Source organism: Erinaceus europaeus, chromosome 16, assembly GCF_950295315.1.
Source record: "Erinaceus europaeus chromosome 16, mEriEur2.1, whole genome shotgun sequence".
NCBI lineage: Eukaryota > Metazoa > Chordata > Mammalia > Eulipotyphla > Erinaceidae > Erinaceus > Erinaceus europaeus.
This window is the reverse complement of record NC_080177.1, coordinates 59727173-59753211: the sequence shown is the minus strand read 5'-3', so window position 1 is coordinate 59753211 and position 26039 is coordinate 59727173. Positions and strand designations below refer to the sequence as shown.

Sequence of the window (26039 nt, the reverse complement as noted above, 5' to 3'; positions counted from 1 at the left end):
TTTTGTGATTTGAGTACGAGTCATATATTCCTTTAATTTTCATAGATCAGACTCTTTTCCTCCTTTTTAGTTTTATTTTAATTTTGTTAGTACTTAATACTGATTTACAAAATTAGTAGATAACAGGAGTTCTGTATTCCCATTCCTTCCCTTGGAAGCTACAGTAGTTCTCCCAAGGTCACAGGTATGGGTTGACTGTTATTTCTGTAACTATCTGTATTTGTCCATTTCCCCCCCACGGTCCTATCTTATTTTCCTTTCCAAGTCACACCTATACTTATTACTACTTCTGAATGATCAGGCTTTTTGATATACCATAATGTGTTAAAGTAGCTCACTTAAAGGACTTGGTTAAAATGATAGACTGCTTTGGGTCAATTCAGATTCTAATTTAGAAACTAGGTGTTCACCTCCAATCAGTGACCAGTGACTTGACAGTTAACTCTTTTCTATGTCTTAGCTAAACTTTTATCCCAATTGAATTTTAAAATACCATACTAATAGAATTTAATGTAAATTAAATATCAACATATGGTCTCATGAAACCATTCATACCCAAATAATCTCTGTTAGGTATATTGTATTCATTCTCTGCAGTGGGACTGTTCACATATACATCAGTCAAATGTCTGAAAGTCATGCTAAGATAACATAGTGTAAAATGCTCTTGGGAGAGTTGACAGTGAAGTACAGGAATTGTCTATGTGTTGAGATGCCTCATAGTTCACCACTAGAATCTATTTTAAACTTCTGACTATCCATACAAGTAGAGAAGAACAGTAACTACAATGGCAGACGATGAAAAGTACTGCTTCTTTTGTACTTGCTTTTCCACGTAGATTATAACCTCCTTGGAGGGAGAAGAATTCATTCTCTTCCTTTTGCTTCATGCTTAATGGTGAAGCACATTCTTGAAACAACAGTTAGTGAATGGAGAAGTGAACACAATCTATTGGCTCTGCCGTTTACATACTAGTTGACATTTCAGATGTACATTCTGTATATAAAAGTCTATCTGTATTTGCATCTGTATCTCTAACCACCTTTGCTCGTTTTCATGACTTTAGGTCTAACAAAAGAAACTAATAGGGAAAAATAAGCATTTTGCATTTGCCTAGAAATTTCTAGTATATTCTGAATTTCAAAGCTGAATTATTTATATGTTCTGTTCTGGATTCCCTGAAGATTAATCCCTATAGTTATACAGAGAGTAGTTTTAGATTCAGTATGTGCCACAAGTCTCTCTTAGCAATGAGTTACAAAATAAACTGGAGCCAAATATACCATTGATAGCTTCTTTGTCTCCAAATATTATCACCAAGTAGATGAATTCTGGAACAGTGGAATATTTCCCATTGTAATAATATTAAACCCATATTCTAGCAAATTATTTTTCATAAAATTTGCATTCTATTAATTCTGTATTTCACAAAATTGTACCTATAATAATTTAAATTGATTAAACCAAATTAGAAAATTTAATCATGTAAAATAGAACAAGTTACAAAGAGAGCTGACATTTTTCTAGCAATATCTTTTCTGGTGGCACTACATGATCGTATGTACTTAGTGACTGTAATAAAAAACTGAACTGAATTTCTCATGTACTGGGTAGCTATGATTAATTTAGTTCTTTAGCATGATTGATTAGTAGTGACAAGTATTGTTATCTTCCATACAAATCAGTAAAGGGATAAAACCTGGTAAACTTGCTTGGACTTCATATATAAAAAGAAATGAAATAATTAATTACTCTAGGGACAGATTGGATCAGTAGTTCAAACATACTTATTCTTTTCTCTCTTTACTCTGAACAGTGCTCACTTTATCTAAAGTTTATCATCTGCAGTCACTCAATTTTGTCTCTAATGTATATCAATTCTTTCAGATATGTTTATACATTTTGGACATTTTTTTTGAAATGAAATTTAATGAGAAGTTTATTTTGTGCAGTTAACCAAACACATTTAATTCTCTTAAACAGAAGCATCAGCTGACATGCTCATGTTTAAACAAACCTCCTTCTCTCTCTCTCTCTCTTCCTCTCCCCCTCTTTCCCTCCTTCCCCATGCAAATAGAAACTGAACTACCTTATCACACACAAGTTCTGTTCAGTGGTAAACATGCAAACCCAATCTAATGGGCACAAGGTTTCTGTTTGCCCAATGATAGTTCTGAGTTCCAGAAAAAGAGTATCTAATCACAGATGGTTTTTGGTGTGATGCCCATTGATGACAGTGGTTTTATTTAATTTATCTAGATCCACTCCAGCTTCTAATTACAGATGACAGTGACATTCTGTATTAAATACTTATTTAGGGAAATTGCCTTCTTTTTTGAAAAATACGTATTTCATGTTCCTATCTGAAAATTTGAACAACTACACGGTAGCTCAAAAATAATAGCTAAAAAATTTAATAGGTTTTCTTATTTTATTGTTACTACATTAGACACAGTAATAAGCTAACATATTACTGTGACCTACTAAACATTTAAGTTTATTTCTAACTAATTTTTGACATCATTAAATACTGCTCATTATAAGTATATTCCATTTTTTAATTGTGTTTACTTCTTAACAGTTTTGCAAACTGCACAATTTTTGGTTTTGTTTAACTGAATCACTTGGGGGTGAACTTCAGTCTTTCAATTGAGGGACCAACCCTACAATGCTTAATCCTGCCTTTTGTAGTAAAATCAAAGTAAGAAGTATAAGCCTACACAAGTACTCATTTGCTCTAATTTTCATGTATTAGGCAATTTTGTGCTGTAACTTTACAGCCATTGCAATTACATTTGTTGCTTCCCAACTCAATACAAGAAATTCTCACTGGAGCTTTTATGTTTTAAACACTCTTCTTTACTGTACATTTTTTATTTCCTCAGACTCATTCTTTAATATAGCTCACTGAGGACTAGGAGATAGCTTACCTGGTAGAATATGAATATCATCATGCAGGCGACTCCAAGCTGGAGCCCCAGTACCACATGGGAACAACATAGCACTAGGGAAAGCTACAGGGAGATGCTCCACTGATGGGGGAGTGATGCTGTCTTTTTTCTCTGTGTGTGATTCTAATTAAAATAAAAAATTATGAAGTCAATTGGGTGTGGTTGAATTGTTCATATGTACCCTGGCATACGCACACACACACACACACACACACACACAAACACACACACATATATATTCCATCAAGTCCCTTAAAGTTGACTTTTGTCAGTTTTAAATGACACCCACAGGTTTGAGTCTTGCCTTTGATTGTTTTTCTTATTATAACTTCCTTAAATTATAAATACCTTAAAATGATGATTCCCTTCCCTCTGATTACCTGCCTGCTTCCAGAAGTGTTAATGCCCTTTCCCTCTTTCCATAAACCTACCGTTACTTTCCATCTTTCTTTGTTCCTGTTTCTCTCTTTCTTCACTGCCCTGGGCATTTTTTTTTTTTGGCCTCTAGGGCTATATTTGGGGCTCAGTGCCTGCACTACGAACCCACTGCTCCTGGAGGCCATTTCTTCTCATTTTGTTGCCCCTGTTGTTATTATTGTTATTGTTGCCATTGCTATTGTTGTTGGATAGGACAGAGAAATTGAGAGAGGAGGGGAAGACAGAGAGGAGGAGAGAAAGATAGACTCCTGCAGACCTACTTCACTGCTTGTGGAGCGACCCCCCTGCAGGTGGGGAGCTGGGGGCTCCAACTGGGATCCTTATGCCGGTCCGTGCATCTTTGTGTCTTGTGTGCTTAACCCACTGTGCTATTGCGCACCCTCCTTTTTTTCCTTTCACAAAGTGGTGGTGGGGTGAGGCGAACAGACTCTCTCTCTCTCTCTGTGTCTCCGTCTCCCCCTCCCTCCTTCTCTCTCTCCCTCTCTCCCCCTCTCCCTCTGTTTGTATGTGTTTGTGTCTCAGTCAGAGAGAGGGGTATTTACCACAGCATCAAAGCTTTCTCTGTTGCCATGGTACTTCCTTTGGTTCCAGAGCTTGAAACTAGGTTGCACACTTGGCAGTACAGACCCTATACACTAAGACATCTCTCTGGATTACTTTCTATGTTTCTTACCCAGCTATATTGGCTTCCATAAATACCTTCAAACCCACCGTCACTTCCTTTCTAACTTCTGGGTGTGCTTACTTTATCCTCTTCCTTATCCAGTGAGGGGAAAAGGATCTGACTTCCTCAGATGTTCTCCAGATTCTTTTCCCTCTCCCTGATGAGGCAGAAACAAAGGTTCCTGGTCACAAAAGTTCTAGGTCCCATTGGCACTGGAGTTCATATTCACCTAACATTTCCTCCTCTGGGAATATGGGCCAAAATTATTTTGTGGGAGCAGAAGGAAGGGGTTCTGGCATCTCTGTCAGTTCTGCACTGGATATGGATGTTTGCTGGTCGATTCGTACCTGCAGCCTGTCTCTATCTTTCCCTACTAGGGTAAGGCTCTGGAGAGGGGAGATACCAGGACACATAAGCCTTGTCATCTATCTGCCCAGGGAGGTTACACCCTGCCTATTTTGACACCATTTCTTTTTTTAATATTTTTTCTGAGCTCCCTGTTGTTCAAAGTTTTAGTCTGGTTCTCTAGTGATCTCATTTTCTGCTTCCACAGGAGTCTGACATTCATCTCTAGAGTTTCATAAAAGGAAGTAAAAAATGTGTGAATTTTTAATTTTTGATTTGGATCTCACCTGCTCTCTAGATCTGTATAAATGGATGTGTATTGGTTATGGCCTTCCCATGGAAACCACCAACCCAAAAGGGACCCAAAACTTAACCGTATAGTGCTTGGCACATAGTAGGTGTTTAGTATAAGTCAAATGATGAGTGGTAAATAAATATATAGTTCAAGAACAGGTTCATGCCAAGGTGTTGGTGGAGATGCTGTTACCTTGCTTTGTTAAACTGTGTTATATATCGTCTTATTTGTTTTGCCTTTCCAATCTCTTTTGATATCATTTCCACACACAGATTGTTTTGACTGACTTTTGCATTCCTTTAGCTATGCCTTAGTATTTTTATTCCTGAGTCTTTTGTTATGCTTCATATCCTCCAGAAACTATGTCTTTTCTCCCTTTCCTTCTTTTATCTTTCTTCTTTAAAAAATTTTTTACTTATAAAAAGGAAACACTGACAAAAACCATAGGATAAGAGTGGTACAACTCCACACAATTCCCACCACCAGAACTCTGTATCCCAACCCTGATATCTTTCCTATTCTTTATCCCTTTGGGAGGATGGACCCAGGGTCTTTATGGGATGCAGAAGGTGGAAGGTCTGCCCTCTGTAATTGCTTCCCTCTATTATTATTATTACTATTATTATTATTATTTATCAGAGCACTGCTGAGCTCTGGTTTATGGTGCTGGAGATTGAATTTAGGACCTTTGGTGTGTCAGGCATGAAAATCTATTTGCCTAACTATTGTGATATTTTTCCAGGCCATTTAAAAAAAATTTTTTAGAACTGGCTTGATTTTTGACATGGGTGCATAGTATTTAGTAGGTGTGCGTGTGCACAACACACATGTGTAGTTCAACTGCAGTTCAAATAAAAACTACAAAGGATTGTGAGTCGGGCGGTAGTGCAACGGGTTAAGCGCATGTGGCACAAAGCACAAGGACCAGGGTAAGGATGCCAGTTCGAGCCCCCGGCTCCCCACCTGCAGGGGAGTCGCTTCACAGGCGGTGAAGCAGGTCTGCAGGTGTCTGTTTTTCTCTCCCTCTCTCTGTCTTCCCCTCCTCTCTCCATTTCTCTGTCCTAGCCAACAACAAATGACATCACTAACAACAATAAAATAAGGGCAACAAAAGGGAATAAGTAAATAAATAAATATAAAAATATTTTTAAAAAACTACAAAAGATGAATACAGGCCTTGAGTTAAGTATTTGAAATAGGCCAACCTTTCAGAAAACTTGAGTTTACATTTATATGAAGAGGTAGCTCATGAACTTTGTTACTATTGTCATTTTTAGACTTCTTTCATAAAATCTGCAGCTTGCATGAATTGTGCTCGTTTGTAGTAGACACAGGCTTACTTACTGTAACTGTGACAGTAAAGGCGTGAACTTATGCAGCAAGAGCCCCATGATTCTAAAACTCCAGTTTTAGAAGCCTTGGACAGGTTTCATTTCCTCAGTAATAGCAAGACACATTGTGTTGACTTCCTCAATGTGTTTACTGGGGAGAAAGTGCTATTTTCTGAATGGATCAAGTAGTAAGATTGAAGAGTCTTTTTAGGCCAAGTATATTCTACAGAGGGGTTGTACTGATTGAAGTTAGGTACCAAATTAGCATTGAATACTGTGTAGATGACACACCATATCTAGTATTTATGTGACTTTCCAAATTGTGTGTGTGTGTGTGTGTGTGTGTGTGTGTGTGTTATAATTAGGCACTGGCTTAGGTAGACTCTTTAGCTCTTCCTATACTTTAAAGTATGTGTGTATGAGGGGGCTTTGAAAGGCAGGGGGGATGTTTTGAATGAGAGGTAAGGGTCAAACATACAGCCCAGGATTAGGTGCATTGGACTCTCAAACATCAAGTCCCAAGTTCATTCCTTGGCATTGTGTGTGCTAGACTTATGCTCTGGTTTTCCACCCATTAATAAATAACTACCAACAGAAGAAATCATACATATGGAAGGACTTTAAAAATCCAAGAGGATGTTCTTGTTTTCTTTGTATTTCTATACTTTTTTTCATTGACTTAAATCTTTCTTTATCATTACTAAACAAAATTCATTGTAGTGGCCACAGAGAGGCCATGTCTTGCATGTTTAAATTCTTGAACGTTAATGGAAACAGCAGAAGAACTTAAAAAAATATTTTCTTAATTGTTATTTATTGCATAGAGACAGAGAAATTGAGAGGGAAGGAGAAGATAGGGAGAGAGACACCTGCAGCACCGTTTCCCCACTTGTGAAGCTAGTGGGGACTGGGGACAGGAACCTGGCTGCTTGTGCATTGTAATGTGCGCTTAACCAGGTGTCACTACCTGGCTCCTGACCAACTTTTAAATTAATATAGTAAGAATCAGTTCCAATACAAATGGAAGCTAAAGTGACATCTTTCTTTCTGTAACCTAAAGTAAGTTGATGAAGAGAGCTCCTTAGACAAATCAGGAGGAACAACACAGTGCTAAAACTAAACACAGGTGGCAGTCCTTTTCTGTATTACTATTTTTTAAATTAATTTAGAGATGCTAGTGAATTTTCTCTTTAGCTTATTAGTAAGTCAAATATAGTCTTATATATATTTAGATTGTCCGATCTCATCTCTCTTACTATAGAATAAAATCCTTTCTGATCCACTCACTTTATTTATATTACATATGTATACATATGTGTTTAATGTGGAATTACGAACAAGCAAAGGACTTACGTAACACTTAGTTCTGATCCTTTAGGAAATAGTAGGATGTGAAAACCTGCAATAACACAGCTTTATTTAATCATAAGAACTCCAACAAAAGTGTCTTATGTTTCGGTCTGTTGTGTTTTCCCCAGCATATGTGCTTAAATGTATTCACCAACCTCTGGAAGTATTTAGAGAAATGTTTGTGCTGCTTAATTCCCCACATAAATGGTAATTTCATGGCAGTTCCTGAAATAAACACTTATAAGCTTGAAAATATTTTGTGACTATTTCCATTACAGAAACAAATATTTAAAACTCGGAGTAGTATTTTACCAGTAATTTGAAAATTAATAACACTTCTCTGAAAAATGTGAATTCATATCGGAATCTAGTTCTGCTCTCTTTCACACTTAATCTGAATAATATATTTTGATAAATTGCTCCACAACTAGCATTGAGAATGCTTCTTAGTCATTCACAGCGTATTATCTAATATTCTAGATGGCCACACCCTCTATTTTAGTAGTCGTTGTCATCATTATGATGGTGAAGGAAACATGTTCAACTTTTTTTGTGTATTGGGCAATGTGAAGAGAACTTCATTTAGGGGCCGGGTGGCGGCACACCTGGTTGAGCGCACCTGTTACAATGCGCAAGGACCTAAGTTTGAGCCCCTGGTCCCCACCTGCGGGGGGGAAAGCTTTGCAAGTGGTGAAGTAGGGCTGTAGGTGTCTCTCGCTCCCTTTCTCTCTCCCTCCCTCTTCCCTCTGGATTTCTGGCTGTCTCTATCAAATAAATAAATAAATAAACATCATTTACAGTTTCTCTTTTAATTCTCATAAAAGCTCTGAGGAGAAAAATCACATACCCATTTTGTGTCGAACTAAATCTCTGTTAATCAGTCATGATCCTTAGTTATTTCAGATTTTAAAAAAAAAACTTATTTATTTTTTCATAGGATGGAGAGAAATTGAGAGGGGGAGGGGAGCAAGAGAGAGAGGGGCCACATCTATACCACTGCTTCACTGCATGCGAAGCTTCCCCCCCTGCAGATAGGGACCAGGAGTTTGAACCTGGGTCCTTGCCCATAGTAATGTGTGTACTCAACCAGTTAGGGCACCATCCAGCCCCTTTTAAGGTATTTCAGAAAGTTGTATTTTAGTGGCAGATGAAAAGTAAACATGTAGAGACACTGATTTAGAAGGTTAGTCACAAATTAGCCAAGTGTGTCTGAGTTACAATTTTGTTAATAATGACACACACATATAAAACCCCTAAAAGAATTTTTATTTCAAGAAACAATTTTTAAAAAGCTGAATTAGCAGATATTGGTACAGTGATGTGTTCCTTCTTGGTCCCAGTTAGAAATTGAGTTTAGGGCCTAAGTGCATTGAAGGGAGAGTGAGGGGGCGCTGGGTGGTGGCACACCTGCTTGAGCGCACATGTTATAATGCACAAGGACCCAGGTTCCAGTGGTCCCCACCTGCAGGGGGGAAAAGCTTTGCGAGTGGTAAAGCAGTGCTGCAGGTGTCTCTTTGTCACTCTCTCTCACTGTTTCCCCCTTCCCTCTCAATTTCTGGCTGTCTCTATCCAATAAATAAATAAAGATTATAAAAAAAATTTAAAAAAAAATAGAGAGTGAGGACATCCCAGTGATGAGGCTTTTTGAAGAATGACCTTTTATCTGTAGAGGAGTATGCAAAAAATTCATTGGTTGATTAATATTGGATTCAATTAAGTGATATAAATTGGATTTTTATTATTTGCGTTATCTCAAATGAATTCTGATACTATTAAGGGATACTGATTTAAGCTGCAAGTAATAGCATCAGCATAAAGGTAGAACTAAACAAAATATTAATAGTTTGTGATAAAATGTTATCTTAATAAGGAGGATCTGTGGTTATAAATGGAACTATTCCAAGTGCAGGTATTACCAAGAAATAGATCACCATTATTACATGAAATATAAGAATGTAAAGTTTAAGAATCTTCATCATAATTTTAAAGTACATATTCCCTCCTAATTCAGCATCCTTTCATTCTGAAAGTTACTTATTGTTAAAATGAAGATAGAAGATAGTCTTGAGTAAGGTCTAGGAACAATTTAATGATACAAATGACATTTTCTGGGACTAACGAAGTTGCTTTCACAATGCATGCAGTTTTGAAAGTAAATAAATAAGGGAAAAACAAAGTTTTCATTGCACTTGCTCTAAGAAGCCTTCTATTAATTATATCTCAGATTTTAAATAGAAGGTAAAATTTGACAAGAGCGCTTTGCCAAGTGGAAAGAAGACAGCAGGGAAGGGCATTAAATTGAAACGATGAGCTGCTAAAAAGGATGATGGAGAAGTCTGTTTCAAAACAGTTTGTGGGAGAAAGAGCAGAAACTTTGAAAGTGAGGTTCTTTAGGTTTTTCAGAGTGTTCATCTTTTACTTCAGTGGAGCGCTGACTGTGAGGGTAGGGCACAGAATGGGTATAGTTTTTACCTGATACTCAGGAAGATGTGCTAAATGTTTAGATATATATTTAGTGACTTGATGGCCTGTAGTTTTCTGTCAGTCCATTTCCCCCTGAAGAGTCACTTCAGAGACTGGAGTGGGGTTAGTGCTATCATCAGCTTTGAAGTTTGAATTGCGTTTCTCAGTTTTATTTTATTTATTTTAAGATTTTTTTAATTTGTGAGAAAGATAGAAGAGAGAAAGAACCAGATATCACTCTGGCATATGTGCTGCTGGGGATCGAACATGGGACCTTATGCTTGAGAGTCCAAAGCTTTATTACTGAGTCACTGCCGGTCTAGCTTCAGGGTTGGGAGACAAGACAACCAGGGGCCCATGGCTGAGCTGGGTAGCAGTATCTCGTTTATTAATCAGATACATTGCCTTTTATGCATCTCTTCACCGGAAGTGGCAAGGGAAAGGAAATGACTAGGAGAGGGGGCGGAGCAAAAAAAGAGCTCGAACAGAACATAGAAAGCTTCCATCTAACCAGTGGGGATTAAACCAATACCCTGCAGGCAGGGCGGGGACCCAGGTAAAACAGTGATTATGTAAATAGACCACATGCGGACCTAATGTGATGATCAAAACAGAAGGTCTTATAAGCAGAATTTAGAAGCATACCAACAAGTCACTTCCCGGACCACTCAATTTGATTTTATATTCGAAACTAATATGTAATATTCAACAAGAACTTAGTAACTGATCCAGAATTCATAGATTCTAAAGTTTTCTACAAAGACCAAGTAATATGATAAGTGTATGATAATGCTGATTATGATTATTTAGGGTGTGTGTTATTGTTACAGAGAAGAAAATAGACTGGGAAGAGGTTCTGGTTCGGGAAGTTTAACAAGCAATTAACTAATGGAAAATTCAGTTTTTCACTATCCTTTGATGTGTCTACAAATTATATTAAAAATAACTATTTTACTTTTACTAATATACAAATCCTAAAGTGATCTCATTTATATAAGTAATGATCAGAATATGGACATAGTGATTAATAATATCCTGAACAATATGTATCCAACTGGGGAATTTTCTACAATTCTTTATTTCACTTTTCACTACGTGAAAAATGACATTCATTGATTTAGTACTTCTGTATGCTATACTCTGTGCTAGGAATGTTAAATGTATTATTCATTTCCTAGTCAGTCCTATGCAATTGATATTGTCACTGTTTTGTAAATGGGGATGCAGTAGTATAGAGAGGTTAAGTAAATGACTTGAAATAACACAGCTCATCCCTTTCTGTCTTTGTCTGAAGATGATTTTTTTAATTGATTTTGTAGGTTTAAATGGAATTTGTTCTGTCAGATCAAAAACTTTTTTTTTTTTTTATAATGGAAGAACTGTAGGTATTGGGTTTGAATGTCAGCTTTTTCATTTTTTACAGTGCCACTTCTAAATTTTAGCTTTATTATCTGTAAAACAAAATTAATATTAACCTAGCAAACTCTCATAAGCTAGTTGTAAAAATTCTAGCTTGTTGAAAAATAAATGATAGTAGAATTCATAAAGAAATAGATAATACTGCATTTTAATAAAAATTTAAAGGAAAGATTTATTAAAACTTAATTTTAAGTGCTCAGCTATCAGAAAATACATCAGGTTGAGTTGCTTCTTATAGCTAAAAAGGCAAAAATAAAAACCCGAACAAGAACATGCACAACAAATTATGTTAGTAGTAATTACAGTAATCGAGAAGAGCAGAGTCTACCAGATGTAGATTGGGTGGAAAGTGAAACTGTTTTCAAAAGGCATTTACAGTGGTGAGAACTAAAAATTTTAAAATTGGGGGTCAGGCGGTGGCGCCGCGGGTTAAAAGCATGTGGCGCAAAGCGCAGGGACCGGCGTAAGGATGCCGGTTCGAGCCCTTGGCTCCCCACCTGCAGGGGAGTCGCTTCACGGGCGGTGAAGCAGCTCTGCAGGTGTCTTTCTCTCCCCCTCTCTGTCTTCCCCTCCTCTCTCCATTTCTCTCTGTACTATCCAACAACGAACAACATCAACAATGGCAGTAATAATCACAATGAGGCTACAACAACAAGGGCAACAAAAAGGGGGAATAAATGGCCTCCAGGAGCGGTGGGTTCATGGTGCAGGCACCGAGCCCAGCAATAACCTTGGAGGAAAAAAAAAAGATTTAAAAAATTTAAAATTAAAAAATTTTAAAATACATTGAGATACCTACACATTAATAAAAGTTACCGTACAAACCTAGGGAGAAAGTTTCAAAACATAGGGTATCAAGAGCCTTTAACTAGTAAAGTAATTAAACTTAATTTTAATTCTCTTCTATAATTTGCCTTGGCCTAATGATTGGTTTAATGAATGTCCAGAATTATTTGTTTTGGAGGAAAGGGGATATGTCAGCCCTCACAGTTTGGCTTTTTCTGCCTGCAGTTCAGTTCCTTCTGTTACTTTCAAATTTCTGAAGTGAAAATTTTCCAATCCAGAAACCCAGCCTGATATATCTATTTTGATTGTTGCAAACTTTAATATTTTTTATATTTTTATTATCTTTATTTATTTATTGGATAGAGACAGCCAGAAATCAAGAGGGAAGGGGAATAGAGAGAAAGAGAGACAGAAGGACACCTGCAGCACTGCTTCATCATTCGTGGAGCTTTCCTCCTGCCAGTAGGGACCAGGGGCTTGAACCTGGGTCCTTGCGCATTGTAACATATGCGCTCAACCAGGTGCGCCACACCTGGCCCCTATGTTTTTTTTTTTTTCCTTCAAGAAGAGTAACTTTATTATTTTTTTCAGTTATTTAAAGGACATATTGAGAAAAGTTCATATAATTTGTATATGTGTACACTAGAAATAATTATAGAAATTACCTTACTGTATATGTTTTCTAGTGGTGGTGTAACAAACACCTCACAAACCTGATGACTTAAAGAACAGAACTTTATTGTCTCCATGTTCTACCGAATAGAAGTCCAAGGCCAAAGTGTTGCTTTATCTTCCGCTAGTTTTTTTTTTTTTTTTTTTTTTTTTGAGTACACCGATCACGTGATCACATTAGATTAGGGCCTACCATAAACCTAAGACCTTAACTACATTTTGTAAGAATTCGGTATGCAAGGTCACAAGGTCACATTCTGAGGTAGGAAGGTGTTTACAGCTTTTCACCTAGAGTAAGATGTCACTGAGACTTTGTAGCCTCAGGCATGAGAATCTCTTTGCATAACCATTATGCTATCTATTCCATCGGGTTAGGCAAGTTTTTAATCACAAAAAACTTTAACATATTTTCAGTATTTACTTATTTACTGTGACTCCAATTTTTCCTCTTCTATTCCTTCTGTGTCTTTTGTTTATTCTGAGGAATTCCCTCAGTTTAGTTCTCCATTCTTATATGTGTTTTAGTTCCTGATTATAAGTCCTAAAAACTACTAAGGAAGATATGTTATCTTTTTTTTTTTTTTTTTTTTTGCCTTCAGGGTTATAGCTGGGGCTCTGTGCCTGCACTACGAGACGAATCCACCGCTCCTGGAGGCCATTTTTTCCCTTTTGTTACCTTGGTTGTTTTCATCGTTGTTGTGATTATTTTATCATTGCTATTGATGTCGTTGTTTTTGAATTGGACAGAGAGAAATGGAGAGAGGAGACAGACACCTGCAGACTTGCTTCACCGCCTGTGAAGCGACTCCCCTGCAGGTGGGGAGCCAGGAGTTCCGAGCTCAAACCGGGATTCTTATATCCTTATGCTAGTCCTTGCGCCACATGCCACGTGCGCTTAACCCACTGTTTTTTTTTTTTTTTTTTTTTTTGTTGTTGTTGTTTTTTTTGGCTTTCAGGGTTATCGCTGGGGCTTAGTGCCTGCACTAGGAATCCACTGCTTCTGGAGGCCATTTTCCCCATTTTTGTTGCCCTTGTTATTGTTGTTATCACTGTTACTGGATAGGACAGAGAGAAATCGAGATGGGAAGGGAAGAGGGGGGGGTGCGGGGGGGGGGGGACCTGCACACCTGCTTCATCGCTTGCCAAGTGACCCCCTGCAGATGGGGCTTCAGGGGAAACTTATGCTGGTCCTTGTGCTTTGTGCCATGTGCGCTTAACCCAGTGAGCTTTCGCCCTGCCCCTGATATGTTATCTTTTTAGAATATCCTATTCTTGTTTTTTTTATATGTCATGCATCTTTTTTTAATTTATTTTTTATTTAAGAAAGGATAAATTAACAAAACCATAGGATAGGAGGGGTAAAACTCCACACAATTCCCACCACCCAATCGCCATATCCCATCTCCTCCCCTGATAGCTTTCCCATTCTCTATCCCTCTGAGAGCATGGACCCAGGGTCATTGTGGGTTGCAGACGGTGGAAGGTCTGGCTTCTGTAATTGCTTCCCCGCTCAACATGGACATTCACTGGTCGATCCATACTCCCAGTCTGCCTCTCTCTTTCCCTAGTAGAGTGGGTCTCTGGGGAAGCTGAGCTCCAGGACATATTGGTGGGGTCTTCAGTCCAGGGAAGCCTTGGCCGGCATCCTGATGGCATCTGGAACCTGGTGGCTGAAAAGAGAGTTAACAAAGCCAAACAAATTGTTGAGCAATCATGGACCCAAAGCTTGGAATAGTGGAGAGGAAGTGTTGGGGCGGGGGTACTCACTGTAAACTCTAGTGTACTTCTGCTTTCAGGTATATATTTTGCATTAGTGCATGGATACGTGTGAACATATGCTCTCTCTCACAGAACCTGGTCTATATCTAGGTTTTGGGACTTTGTTAGAAAGTGAACCACCTGGGATGGAATTAGAGAATGCTATGAAAGGAAAGGTCTCACCCAAGTAATGGAGCTGAAGGGTTGTCATTCCACTCTTGGAGTCTCTGGACACAGTCTGAGCTGAAGCATGTTGAGATGGCAATCATTGTGTTGATTAGGTTGCAATCTGCGGATGCAATATTATTTGATATGGATTGGGAGGGACATGCAGGAAAGTGGGCCCTATCCTAAGGTTTCAGGACTGGGGGAAGTATAGGCTCTATAGTGGAAATGTGAGGTTCCTATTGTCTTAGGGTTCAAAAAGACAATGGATAGTTATTGTTATCATCACATTATTTGGTAATTGGGTTAACTTTGAAAAGTCCTTTTGTTAGGGTTTGCTGTATAGTACCCAGTATCTTGTATATAGCTGTGCTATTGGTTGCTTCTGATCTACTTGGTCTAGGCTTTTGAGAGAGTCCGCATATCAAATACACAGTCTATATATTAAAAGACTCAGTCTGTGTTTTAAAAACTTCGAGACATACAATCAGTTTTCCCCCTCATATTAATTAACTAGTGATTTATATGACTACACTTTACTAGGAGTGTACATAAACGCCATTCCCACCACCAAAAGACTGTGTCCCATTCCACCCTCCCACCCCCACCGGCCCAGGAAGCCGCATGTCTACCCCTCACCACAGGGTTTTTACTTTGGTGCCCTACTTTCAATTTAGTCAGTTCCTGCTTTTAGTTTCCCTTTCAGATCTTCTTACTCAACTTCTGTTGATGAGTGGGATCATCCCATACTCATCTTTATCTTTCTGACTTAGCTCACTTAACATAATTCCTTCTAGCTCTGTCCAAGATGGGTCAGAGAAGGTGGGTTCATTGTTCTTGATAGTTGTATATATTGTGTATATATACCACAGCTTTCTCAGCCACTCATCTGTTGTTGGGCACCTGGGTTGCTTCCAGGTTTTAGCTATTATGAATTGTGCTGCTATGAACATAGGAGTACACACCTCTTTTTGGTTGGGTGTTATGGAGTCCTTGGGGTATAACCCCAGGAGAGGAATTACTGGATCATATGGAAGGTCCATGTCTAGCCTTGTGAGAGTTCTCCAGACTGCTTTTTTTTCGGGCAATATCTTAATCTGAATTAAGCATACTTTCATTTTTCTGTATATATAAAAGAAGATACTACTACCCTAGAGGTGACCACCAGCAAATATGATCTTCCTTGCTACCTCACTTCACAGTGATAGTTATAGTTTAGACTTTATCTGTGTTTTCCTTTATAGTCCTACGTTGATGCAGCCTTTGTAACAAAAATTAAGATATCTTTAATAAAATTGAGAAGTTCTGTAAAGTACAAATGGAAATTAAATTCTGTGTATAATGTTATCTTCAGTTCCTGAGGGACAATGTCTACTTCCATAGGTGAAAATAAGTAATTTAAAATAGTACTTATTATGTGCACTGGTAAAGTAAGTGTAGAATTTTATGAGCTCAATTTTGAATAGTATTTAGAAAACTTAACTACAGATTTCTTCATCATTTGGTGACTATTATGTTTAAATATTTTTAAACATTAATTTATTAGTGATTTAATAATGATTTATAAAAGATGATAATAGGTGTATCATTCCATTTGGTCCCCACCACCAGAGTTCTGTGTCCCCATCCGCTTCATTGGAAACTACAGTAGTTCTTCCAAGGTCACACATATGAGTTGATTCTTTAACTTTCTGTCTATATATTGTCTCTCTGTATTTTTGCCCATTTTTTAAATAATCCTGCCTTCACTTCTTTTCTAAGTCACCTCTATACCTGTTAATACTACTAAGTGTTGTCCTTTTTAACTTTTCTCTCTCTCAGGAGAAACAGTGCCTGGTGTTTTCCAGATTCACTTTTCTTTCAGTGATGTTCTAAAAACAAGATTGTTGTTGACCAACTCTTCGAATCCTGGTGTAATGGGAGTACAGAACCTTCTGATTTTCTTCCTCTGTCATTTACCCCTCTGGAAGCATAGACCAAAATTCTTTTTGGGATGCAGTAGGTGGGAGTTCCGGCTTCTGTAACTGCTTCTCTGCTGGACATGGATGTTGCCAGGTCAATTCGTATACTCAGCATTAAACATTTCTTCTCTAATAATATTTATTTATTGGATAGAGGCAGAGAGAAATCAAGAGGGGAGGGTAGCATAAAGTGTGTGGGGGGGGAGGTACCTGCAGTACTGCTTCACCACTTGTGGAGGTAGAGATCAGGTCTCTTGAACCTGGGTCCTTGTACACTGTAATATGTTGCCTTCACTAGGGTGTGCCACCACCTAGCTAGCCCTTGTTTAAACATTTCAAAGTATATTTCATTTTCTGTTTGTTTATATTGTAGTGAAGTTCATAATCATGCTTTCCATTTACTATAGCTGCAAAAACAATGATATAGGAGTAAACTTAACAAAAGATGTGAATGACTTGTATACTGAAACCTATGAGACACAGGGCCCAGGAAGTGGAGCACTGGTCCACTTCATACTAAGGCACATAGTATGGAGCACAAAGACCTGCTCAAGGATCCGGGTTCCAGCCCCACATGCAGGTGGTCACTTCACAAATGGTGAAGCAGGTCTGCAGGTGTCTTTCTCTCTCCCTCTCCCCGCTCCTCTCTCAATTTCTTTCTGTCATATCCAATAAAATGGAAAAAATAGCCGCCAGAAGCAGTGGATTTGTAGAGCGGGCACTGAGCCTCAGGGATAGCCCTAGAGGCAAAACAAAAAACAAACAACAAAAAAAGAAACCTGGGAGACACTATTCAAGGAAACAGAAAAAGTGGAGAGATATTCCCTGTACATGGATTCAAAATGAATATTCTACCTAGAGCCATATACAAATTTAATGCACTCCCCACTCCCCTTTAAGGTCCCACCAATTTTTTAAAAAGAGAGTACAACAAAAGCTACAAACACCTGGAACCAGAAAATACCTAGAACCAGCAAAATACTCTCAGACAAAACAGAACTGGAGGCATCAAACTCCAGACCTCAAACTATATTATAGGGCCGTTGTAATCAAAACTGCCTGGTACTGGAACAAAAATAGACACACTGATCAGTGGATAGAACTAAGAGCCCAGAAATAAGCCCCTCCATACCTATGGACATCTGTAATTTTTGATGATGGGGCCCAAACTATTAAATGGAGAAGGAAAGTCTATTCGACCAATGGTGTTGGGAAAATTGGGTTGCAATGTGTAGATGAAACTGAACCACTACATTTAACCACTACAGAAGTAAACTCCAGATGGATTAAGGACTAGAATGTTAGACCAGAAACTGTCAAATACTTTGAGGAAAATATTGGCAGAACTCTTTTCCATGTAAATTAAAAAAATATTTTTATTATCTTTACTGGAGAGAGACTGCCAGGAATCAGGAGAGGAGGGGGGACAGAAAGGAAGAGAAGACAAGGAGACACCTGCAACACTGCTTTACCACTCGCAAAAGCTTCTCTCTTGCAGGTGAGGAACCGGGGGAGGGGGGGCGTTTTCAAACCAGAGTCCTTGTGCATTATAACGTGCACTCAACCAGGTGCAACCTGGCCCCTTTATATGAAATTTATAGGTATCTTCAGTGAATCAAATCCAATTGTAAGGAAGACTAAAACAAAAATATTTATTTATTTATTTATTTATTACCAGAGCACTGCTCAGCTCTGGCTTATGGTGGTGTGGGGGATTGAATCTGGGACTTTGAAGCCTCAGGCATGAGAGTATTTTTGCATAACCACTATGCTGTCTACCCTCGCCCCCTAAAACAAAAATAAAAGCTTCTGCACAGGAAAAGAAACTATTACCCAAACAAAGAGACTCCTTATAGAATGGGAAATGTTTAAATGCTGTATACCAGACAAAAACCTAATAACCGAATGTATAAAGTACTCACCAAACTCAGCAATAGGAAAAAAAAAAACCTGATCTTATCCAAAACTGGGGAAAGTATATGAACAGAATATTCACCAAAGAAGAGATCCAAAAGGCCAATAGACATATGAGAAATGCTCACAGTCATTGATTGTCAGAGAAATGCAAATAAAGACAACAGTGAGATACCACTTCACCCCTGTGAGAATGTTATACACCAGAAAGGATAATAACAAGTGTTGGGGAAGTTGTGGTGACAGAGGAACCCTCCTGCACTGCTGGTGTGAATGTCAATTGGTTCAAACCCTGTGGAGAGCAGTCTAGAGAACTCTCAGAAGGCTAGAAGTGGACCTACCCTATGACTTTGCAATTCCTCTCCTGGGAATATATCCTAAGGAACCAAACACACCCATCCAAAAAGATGTGCATATACCTATGTTCATGACAGCACAATTTGTATTAGCCAAAACCTGGAAGCAACCTAGGTGTCCAACAACAGATGAGTAGCTGAGAAAATTGTGTATATACACAATAGAGTAGTACTCAGTTATTCAGAATGATGAATTCACCGTCTTCACCTCATCTTGCATGGAGTTTGAAGGAATAATGTTAAGTGAGCTAAGTTAAGAAAGAGAAGGATAAATACCAGATGAGTGAGCTCATGGACAGAAGTTGAGAACTAAGAACAGAAGGGGAAACACAAAATAGAACTTGAACTGGGTTTGGAATACTGCACCAAAGTAAAGGATTGTGGGTGGGGGTGAGGTACTTTCAGGTTCTGGTACATAATGATGGAGGAGGACCTAAGCTTAGAGTTGTTTTTCAGAAAACTGAGAAACTTTACACATGCACGGACAGCTGTTTACTATTTACTGTAAATCACTAATCCCGCCAATGAAAAGATTATTGTGGTATTATTAATCTTTATAGTTTATTTTATTATATATTTATTTAATTATTGTGGTATTACTAATCTTTACTTAGTAATAAATATACGAATTTTCATAGTTTGTTGGGCCAGGTGGTGACACACCCAGTAAAATTCACTTATTACAAAGAGCAAGGACCTGGGTTCAACTCCTGGCCCTCAATGTTGGGTGGGAAGGGAAAGGCTTTATGTGTGGTGAAACAGTGCTGCAGGTATCTATCTTTCTCTATCTCCCATATTCCTCTTGATTTCTCTATTTCTATGCAATAACTAAAATGTTAAAAAAGTAATTTTTTTTAGCTTTTGGAAAACTCATGGATATAATTTATGGTCTGTTTTGAATACTCTTAAAGATACTCAGTGAAACACATGTACAAGCACATGTACGTACTCATACACAGGATCAACTTTTGCTGAAGTTTGTAGCATGAAAGAATAATGAATTAAATTCCTCATAATCAGGTATTTGTTTTAAAGTCTTCAGCCCCATTAAGTACAGATGATTGACAAATTTCAGCTGATCCATAATAAATCAAATAGGTTTTCCCTTCACTCACTGCTTTCTCTTATTAAAATCTGTGCTGTGTCTATTGTAGGTAAAGTGGTAAGAACAAGCTTTTGCCATAGTAAAAATTTCACATTACACACACACACACACACACACACACACACACACACACACACACACACACACACACACGATAAAGATAGATGTTAAGAGGAAAGGGAGAGACAGGGAGGGAGGGAGAGATATGGGCAGTACTGTTTCACTGTTTGTGAAGCTTCCCTGCTGCAGGTGGGGACCAGGGGCTTGAACCAGGGTCCTTGTGCTCTGTTATGTGTGCACTGTACCAGGTGTGCCACAACCGGGCCCCAGTCCTCACATTTCTCTACTGAACAAATTATGTTTTTAGAAGGATGCTTGTCTACTGTGAGTTTAGGGATGGGAAATAGATGATCTACTAGAAGGATTAAGGGAGGGAAATTGACACTCAGATGTCACATTTTTAAAAGTTTATTTGCTCACAAGAAAACCTCCTCAACGTAGTCAACAACTGCTATTCTGTTTTGCCTGTAATGCTCACACTAATAAATAGAACCCTCCACAGTTAGAGATAATAGAGTGAGTATACAATCTCTTCCTCCTCCTCCTCCTCCTCCCTCACTGTTTCTGTCTCTCTCTCTCTCTGTCTGTCTCTCTCTCTCTCTATCTCTCTCTCTTACAGGTCGACACTTCTGGAAAGTATCAATAAGCAGTAGTTTAATCACATTGTTGTCTTCCTTTTATCTGTCCTAAGGACAGTTTTACTTGAATTGTTAGAGTGGAAAGGGCAGTGGTTTTGGTGATGGTGGAAAGAACCCTCTGTGATATAGAAAGATGAATGGTCATTACTATTTGAATAATGGAACTTCCAATGGTCATTACTATTTGAATAATGGAACTTCTAGCTTAGTCTCCAGGAAATATTTAGAAGACTTTTTCTTTAGGAAGGGATTATTCCTCTCCTCTACCCCTTCCCTCTCCTCTCTCTTACCCTTCCCCCCCTTCCCCTTCCTCTCCTTATTCTCATTCTCCCCTTCTTTTCTTCTTCTTACTGTTCCACCACTCTGGATCACTTTTTTTTCCCATTGGGAGAGTGGAGCTATGGAGGGAGATAGAGATAGAGAGACAGGGAAAAGAAAGTCAACACAACACTTTTTCATTGCCATAGCATCTCCTAGGTGGTGCTGGACCTCAAAAGTGGGTCACACACTTGGCAATGCTAGTTTCCTAACTAGTGAGAAATCTCTCTGCCCCAGGAAGTAAAAATGCTAAGAAACTTTTGTCTGGGGCTGGGCAGTTGTGTACCCACTTAAGCGCACATAGTACTAAGTGCAAGGACCCATGCCAAGAATCTGGGTTTGAGCCCCACTGCTCTCTACCTGCAGGAGGGGACACATCACAAGTGGCAAAGTGGATCTGCACGTGTCTCTCTCTCTCTCCCTTTCTGTCTCTCCTTTCCATCTCATTTTCTTTCTGTGCTATCCAATACAATGGAAAAAATGGCTGCCAAGAGTGGTGGATTAAAGAAAGAAATTTTTGTCTCTGTAAGTTTTTGCCCTGACTCTAAATCTAAATGAGTGGGATAGTTTATCTCTTTAAGAGATTTATACTTTTTTTAATACTATTTTTTTTTTTGGCCTTCAGGGTTATTGCTGGGGCTTGTTGTACCTGGAGGCTATTTCTTCCCATTTTGTTGCCCTTGTTGTCGTTATTTTCATTGTTGCCATTGATGTTGTTATTGTTGGGTAAGACAGAGAGAAATTGAGAGAGGGGGGAGAGAAGCATAGACACCTGCAGACCTGTTTCACCACTTGTGAAGTGATCCCCCCTGCAGGTGGGAAGCTGGGGGCTTGAACCTTATCCTTACCCCAGTCCTTGCGCTTTTTTTACTCCATGAGCACTTAACCCACTGCACTACCACTCAACCCCCGTACTTCCTTCTTTTTACTTCTTGCTATTCATATTAGGAATATTTGTTTCACAAACTTGCCATATTAAGGTTAAATAGTCTCCTGGAATTGATCAGACACTCACAGTCTGAAAATTTATTTATTTGGAAAAATGTTCCTGGTTCCATATAAAAATGTTCATTTAGAATTTCACTTGTTTGTGAGTTTGAAATTGATTGGCAATGCAAAGTATGCATATTACCATGCACAAGGACCTGTGTTCAAGCCTCCATTATCACCTGTAAGGAGAAAGCTTCACAAGTGGTGAAGCAGTGCTGCAGGTGTTTCTCTTAATCTCTCTCCTTTCTCTCTCTCTCTCTCTCTCTCTCTCTCTTTTTTTTTTGCCTCCATTGGTTATCCCTGGGGCTCAGTGCCTGCACTACGAATCCAGTGTTCCTGATGGTCATCCGCCCCCCTTTTATTGGATTGGACACAGAGTAATTGAGAGGGAAGGGAAGATAGCGAGGGAGAGAGAAAGACACCTGCAGACCCATTCCACCGCTTGTGAAGCATCTCACGGCATATGGGGAGCTGGGGGTTCGAACCAGGATCCTTGCAATTCATACAATATATACTTAACCGGGTGCATCACCACTAGACCCTCTTAATCTTGCTTTATCTCCCTCTTCCTTATTGATTTCTCTCTGCCTCTGTCAAATAAATAAATAAAGAAATAAGCCACATGTATAAAATTAAACATGCTAATATACAAATTATCTTAAAACTTGAATATTATTTTTATTGTAGGGATATGTTTAAATAACTAAAGTGCTAACATTGGAAATAGATCATCATTTAAGTGGATATAAATATATTTTTAAATTTTTAAATATTTATTTTCCCTTTTGTTGCCCTTTTTTATTGTTGTTGTAGTTATTTTTGTTGTTACTGATGTCATTGTTGGATAGGACAGAAAGAAATGGAGAGAGGAGGGGAAGACAGAAAGGGGGAGAGAAAGATAGACACCTGCAGACCTGCTTCACTGCTAGTGAAGCCTACCTCCCTGCAGGTAGGAAGCTGGGGGCTCAAACCAGGATCCTTATGCTGGTCTTTGCGCTTCGTGCCACCTGTGCTTAACCTGCTGTGCTTCTGCCTGACCCCCTTCAGTGGATATATTTTATTTGACTTTATTTGAAGTAAATATCAAATGGGGGATTTTGGCTCCTTTGGCACATAGTATATTTCCTTGCACACAGATCAGTAACTTATGGTTGGGGAATGAATGGATCAGTGGCTATAATGTGAGATGATACGGATAGTGTATACACGAGTCATTTACATAATATTCTGAGTTTGAGTATTGTTGTCTAGGTCACAACAGAGACTCTCCCATATTATCAATGCATCTATTCAACAAGTATTAATCTGACCATTAATTAATCTGACATCAGCTAGCCACTGTGCTAAGTATTTTGTGGGGAGTCAGGATCAAACTGTGGGATTAAAAATGTCAAAGTCAAAGAACAAAAACACAAGCACAAAAGGACAGACAGGTTTCCTTTGTGTTGCCAATGAGAATAAATGTAGAAGGACATCTGATCAATAAACTGATCTGTCAGATTTAGCAGGTAATCAGTCATGAGGTTTAGATTTGTCTATGGTTAGAGGATGATATCAGTAGAATGTTTTGCTGGGCCATAATAGCAAAAATTTGACATGAAAGTCTGCCCTAAACACTCTTTCAATTCCAGATTGTCATTAAACAAACAACACCAGCTTAGATAACTTGTATTTACAGTTGGCTGATTCCTTGTCCTCATCTGGGAGAAAAAAATATACATATAATGTATATACATATATTATCTATATACATACATTGTGATAATACATATATCATCCAATCTTTGAGAGGTTTGTGTTCATTCTTTTAGATAGTCATGTTCACTTTTTGATATTGTTAGAGATTTTTAAGAAAGCACCTTTGTTATCTTTAAGTCAGTGGGTTACTGTGTTAGTACAAAAGTGATCATTATTTCTGTTTTTTAACCTTTCTTATTTTTTTAAAATTTTTATTTTTTTTTAAATTTTTATAAAAAGGAAACACTGACAAAAACCATAGGATAAGAGGGGTACAACTCCACACAATTCTTACCACCAGAACTCCGTATCCCATCCACTCCCCTGATAGCTTTCCTATTCTTTATCCCTCTGGGAGTATGGACCCACAGTCATTATGGGCTACAGAATTTCCTTTTTTTAAACATTTATTTATTTGTTATTGGAAAGAAACAGAAATTGACAGGGGAGGGGGAGATAGAGAGGTAGAGAGACAGAGAGATAGCTGCAGTCCTGCTTCCCCACTCGTGAAGTTCTCCCCCTTCAAGTGGGGACCAGGGGCTTGAACCTGGGTCCTTGCTCATTGTAATGTGTGCGCTTAACCAGGTGCATCACTGCCAGACCTCGATCATCATTTCTTATTTGTGCTACAAACATCTTAATTTTAAAAATTAAGAAAAATTCAGGGGACAGAGAGATAGCTCACCAGGTAGGGTGCATGACTTTCCCTGTATGTAGCTCAGGTTCAAGCCATTGCACCACCTGGGAGGTTCTGTGACACTGGAGGAACCTCCACTGCTTGGAGTCTCTCCCTTTTTCTGTCACTCTTACTTTGGTTGAATGAAACAGGGCAGGAAAGTTACTCACTTAGATAGTGAACTGGTTTGCCATACAAGTGACCCAGGTTTGAACCTGCCCTCCACTGCACTGGAAAAAGCTTCAATGCCATGACTTCTTTCCCCCTCCTCCTCTCTCCCCTCCTCCTCCTCGTCCTCCTCCAACTCCTCTCCCATCTCCCTCTCTTTTTTTATATGACACACTAAAAATATATATGAACGAACAAATAGCTTGGGCTGGTCAAGTCATACTTATGCAAAACCTAAAATCTACAAAAAATATAGTAGAGAAATGTGAAGTCCTTTTTAGTAAAGGACAGGTAAAACCAAAACATTATGCGAGATTGATAGCTTCTACAAATGCCTTAAAAAACCAGTAAGAATATTTATATTTTTAATAGGAGCTATAGACCTGTGAAGGGTAATCTTCTTCCTTGGGTTCTACTTTTTATTTGTTTGCTGCTTGTTTCTGTAGCTCTCTGTGCTTTTCTGGAACTACTTTTTTCGTCTGATCTGCTGATAACCAAAACCCAGAAGGAGCAAAGACAACCAATTCCTGTAGACTAATGTCTATCAATGGCTTTCAAACTTTAGTGTACATAAAACATTCTTTAGGGATCTTGATAAAGAGAAAGTCTTACAGATTTGCTAATTCAGGCAGAAATGGAGACTGGAGTCTTTGGATACTACAGACAGCTCTGATGGAGTTGGCCCTTGGACTACATCAGAATAATTTTTAAAAAAATATTTATTTTATTTATTTATTCCCTTTTATTGCCCTTGTTGTTTTATTGTTGTAGTTATTGTTGTTGTTGTCGTTGTTGGATAGGACAGAGAGAAATGGAGAGAGGAGGGGAAGACAGAGAGGAGGAGAGAAAGATAGACACCTGCAGACCTGCATCACCGCCTGTGAAGCGACTGCAGGTGGGGAGCCGGGGTTCCAACCGGGATCCTTATGCCGGTCCTTGTGCTTTGCGCCACCTGCGCTTAACCCACTGCGCTACAGCCCGACTCCCACATCAGAATAATTTTAAGAGACATTCTTGGAGACAAGTGAATCAGGAAGGCTAAAAAGACAGTTTTCGCGCCAGGCGGTAGCGCAGCGGGTTAAGCACAGGTGGTGTGAAGCAGAGATGACGGACATAGGGATCCCAGTTGGAGCCCCATGCTCCCCACCTGCGTGGGGGTTGGGGGGTTGGGGTGTCGTTTCACAAGCGGTGAAGCAGGTCTGCAGGTGTCTATCTTTTCTCTCCCCCTCTCTGTCTTCCCCTCCTCTCTTGACTTCTCTCTGTCTTGTCTAGCAACAACGATAGGAGCAGTAGATTTGTAGTGCAGGCACCAAGCCCCAGCAATAACCCTGGAGGCAAAGAAAAAAAAAAAGACAGTTTTCACACCAGGTGTTTATCTCATCTTCTCCCAGTCGTTTAAATTAGAATGAGAGGGCCATATTCCACATGGCTTTCAGAAAGATCTGTTTTAATTTTGAAAGAAAATCAACTTACCTTTA

The 26039-nt window shown here is 38.7% G+C and overlaps 1 protein-coding gene across 15 annotated transcripts in view; it reads left to right on the top strand.

Annotated features, from left to right (window-relative positions):
- Nucleotides 1–26039, top strand: part of NPAS3 (neuronal PAS domain protein 3) — a 1061849-nt gene that overhangs the window by 25611 nt on the left and 1010199 nt on the right. The gene's annotated exons all lie outside the window — the stretch shown is intronic.